The sequence below is a fragment of the Heterocephalus glaber genome, unplaced genomic scaffold (genome assembly GCF_053883595.1).
Source record: "Heterocephalus glaber isolate CG9 unplaced genomic scaffold, H.glaber_assembly_v1.0 deba00001523, whole genome shotgun sequence".
Classification (NCBI taxonomy): Eukaryota; Metazoa; Chordata; class Mammalia; order Rodentia; family Bathyergidae; genus Heterocephalus; species Heterocephalus glaber.
The window spans coordinates 1702675-1706388 of record NW_028258327.1 but is presented as its reverse complement, the minus strand read 5'-3'; the positions used below and the strand labels follow the sequence as shown (position 1 = coordinate 1706388).

Genomic DNA, 3714 nt, shown 5'->3' with positions numbered 1-3714 from the left:
GTGTGGAAGCGCTCTCAGAAGGATGGGGTGAGCGGGGGCCCGGGGCACTGCAGGCTGGCTTCGATAGAGGGAACCGTCGGGGCTGGACGGGCGCGGGGCGTGGCACCTGGCACCCGCCAATCGCAAGGAGTGGGAGCCCCGATATCTTCTGGCCTGGCCGCCCGGCTCCATATGTGCCTGGCCGCGCTCACCTCGGGCCCCCCGCGCCCCGGGAAGTGCAGCCCCGCTACCGCGAGGGCTTTCCCTATCCTGCATCCGGGCGCGTCTGAGCATTCTGCTCACTCGCTGCCTTCCGCTGTGAGGCAGGGTGGTGGGACGGGTTAGTGTGGAGGCCCTGGGGGTGAGTCTCGCTCCTCGAGAGGTGTGCAGTTCGGGAAGAAGGCCGTGAACCCTCTGAGCCTCTGTAAAGAGGGAAAGAGTCCTCGTGTCATCCCTGAGGAGTGAGCATCATTTGGGTTAATAACCGAGGAAGCCGCTGGAACAGTTGCTGGTGACCCCACTGTCCAGTCTTCATTCCCTTCTCTCCCTTCTCACTGCAGACCTGCAGGTGGCTCAGTGCTGTCCTGGGGGTTGGGTGTGGTGTTTTCTGTGGCAGGTGCTGCGGGCCTCCCTCACCTGGGGATAGTGATGGCCAGCGTTTATTGAGGGTTTGCAGTGTGCAGGGCATCCATGCTGTCTGGACTTTGATCTTCACAACAGTTGCCATTCCCCTTGGACAGATGAGAAGGCAGAAACTAACAGGTTACATAGCTCAGAGTCATACAGCCACGAAGTGGTGTGGAGCTGGATTTTGATCAGATGTGGCCACATTCCTTTGCCCACTTTCTTCTGAAGGTGCTCATTTCTCCTCTACCTTATGTGTCAGATAATGGGGTTGGACTTTTCCTCTGAACTCGCTTCAGGCCCTAACCTTCTAAGGTTCTTGACCAGTTAAGTGCACAGACTCTGCAGCCAGAGGCTCTGGGTGTGACTCTCACCACCATAAGCAGCTGGATGCCCTCAGAGGAGCATCTTGCCACTTGGCAGATGGCACAGGAAGTCAGTTCAGCTGTGTGGCATCCTTAGAACAGTGCTTAGCACAAAGAAGGCACTAAGCTAAATGTGAACTGTCATTTTTCCTTATCTTCACAACTCCCAGTAGGGCCTGATTCTTAGGTTCTTCCTCAAAGGAAAGAGAGCTTGTGTGGCCCGGGACTTTCCATACTGTCTTCATTCCACAGGCAGGCCGTTAGATTCATTGATACGCCAGGTCTAAGATGATAATATCCTTTTCTCAAAGTCAGCGATGTCACATTACACAACCTGATCACTGGAGTGATAGCCCACTATTTGACATTTTGGGAATTATTAGGGAGAGAGGAATCTTGGAGTCAGCTGGGAATCTTGCTACCACAGAATCACCTGATTGGTGGTCTCCCTGTCCTAGCCTTTGGCTGCCTTTCCAGCTCACTGCTGCAGCCACATCGTGCTCATTCTGCTGTCTCCAAAGTGCCACTTTCTTACTCCTTTATTGCCTTTGCTTCTGTTGTAGTCACTCCTTAGTGGTTTCTGTTCTCACCTAGGAGAGGCTGTCACTGACTAGGACATTTGTGTCCGGAAGGCTCTGCCCCTGCTCTGTTTGCTCTGCTGGTGATCAGGAGGCTCAGCCAAGGCCAAGGGGATGGCCTTAGAGTAGGAGAGCAAAGTGTTCTTGGGGCACAGGCATCACAATCTGTTGAGATTTGTTTAGGGTGGAGGTATGTGGAAAGGCTGCTGGGTCAACTGGTGAGAAGTGGAAGAGGCACAAATTGAGTGCTGAGCCTGTCCTAAAGAGTGACAGCTGGCACTCCTCCCCTTCAGTTTTCACAGTCATTGTGGTTTATTTGTAATGTGTACATTTTTGAGTGTCTCGGGATACTCTTTTTGTACTGACAGGAGTGGGAATTACAGGACCCAAGGCTCTGGTCTCAGGTTATGTTGCTTGACTGCAGACTGCATTTCATTACTTGAGTTTTCTAACTCACAGGGATCCTCCTGCCTCAGCCTCCCAAGTGCTGGAATTACAGGTGTGCACCACCGTACCCATGAAAGCGTTGTTGAAAAGAGATAGAAAGGGCCCCGGGTAGAGCAGTTGGGAACAGATGGTCACTTGGTAGTACAGAGACATTGACTTGATGTCCTAATGGTTCCACATGAGAGGAAAACTCTTAGCATTACTAATGTGCAGAAGAGCGGGCTTTAATGAAGTGTGAATGCCTCATCCTAGCTGGGATGTATATGACCAGTGTGAAGCACTCTCGAGATTTCCTTCAGGCTCTGCCTTGAGTAAGAGGTGCTGGTAAAACAGCCCTGATTTGAAGAGAACAGTCAAGGGCAACCCACTTTCTGATCCCCCTTCTGTCTCTCAGACAGAAGCTATCTTTCTTTCAATAAATTTTTCCTACTCAAATAAATAGATAAGAAAACAGTCACAATTCCTGACTTGGTGACATAGAGTCTATGTACTGACAGTGTTTACTGCGATTTTTGTTTGTCCTAAATGTTTACCTGGACCTGTGAAGGAAGACAGCCACCAAGGTGGACTCCAGGTCCCAACAGTAGTGGTGGCAGTGTGTGACAGGAGAGGATATGGAGAGGGCCAGGAAGACAAAAGCAATGGCAAGAATCACCTCTTGTCTCCCATTTAGACCTGTCTGTATGCAAAGCTGAGGATTGGATGCAGTTTCCAACACGAAGGGCAAGTTGTCCTACCTGTTGTTACCTATCTGGCATTTCTAGGCCCAACTGAAGAGTCATGGGTTTTTTTTGTTGTTGTGTTTTTTTGTTTTTTTTTTACAAAAACCACTTTCATATTCTGGGCTTCTTCAAAAGTAACACAAATCCACCACTCCTATATAGTTCTGGAAACATTAGCCACAGCAATTAGACAAGAGAAAAATAAAAGGAATAAAGATAGGAAAGGAAGAACTTAAACTGTCATTATTTGCTGATGATATGATACTCTACCTAGAAGACCCAGAAAACCCTGCCAAAAGACTTCTAGACTTAATTGACAGATTCAGTGGAGGAGCTGGATACAAGGTCAACACTCAGAAAACAACAGCCTTCTTGTACACAAATAACAGACTCACTGAGAGAGAAAGTAGGGCAACAATTCCTTTCGTAATAGCGTGCAAAAAAAAGAAATATCTAGGAATCAGTCTAACAAAGGAAGCAAAAGACCTCTACACTGAAAACTACAGCACTCTGAAAAAAAAGAGATCGTAGAGGATATAAGAAAATGGAAAGACATCCCTTGCTCCTGGATAGGAAGAACCAGTATAGTGAAAATGGCCATATTTCCAAAACTGCTACATAGATTTAATGGAATGCCAATTGAAATTCCAACGTATATTTCACAGAATTACAGAAAACAGTCCAAAAATTGATTTGGAACCAGAAGAGACCTAGAATAGCAGGAGTTCTAGGCAACAGAGACATGGCTGGGGGTATCACAATCCCCAACTTGAAACTACACTACAGAGCTACTGTGATAAAAACAGCATGGTACTGGCAAAGAAACAGTGGCATAGATTAGAAGATGCAGAAACAACTGCAGACATGCTCAGCCACGTCATCTTTGACAAAGCAGCCAACCATCCCCACTGGAGGAAACATAGCCTCTTTAATAAATGGTGTTGGAAAACCTGGGTTTCAGCCTGCCAAAGATTAAAATTAGACCCATATCTATCACCG

General features: G+C 47.9%; 1 protein-coding gene across 12 annotated transcripts in view; it reads left to right on the top strand.

Annotated features, from left to right (window-relative positions):
* LOC106008750 (uncharacterized) overlaps positions 1–3714 on the top strand; it is a 94661-nt gene that overhangs the window by 186 nt on the left and 90761 nt on the right. The window contains exon 1 of one of the 12 annotated variants that reach the window (XR_015441492.1): positions 305–834. The exons of the other annotated variants lie outside the window; for them this stretch is intronic. The gene's annotated coding sequence lies outside the window, so the exon portion shown is untranslated. Of the gene's footprint in view, positions 1–304; positions 835–3714 lie in introns of those variants that run through there. 12 annotated transcript variants of the gene reach the window in all.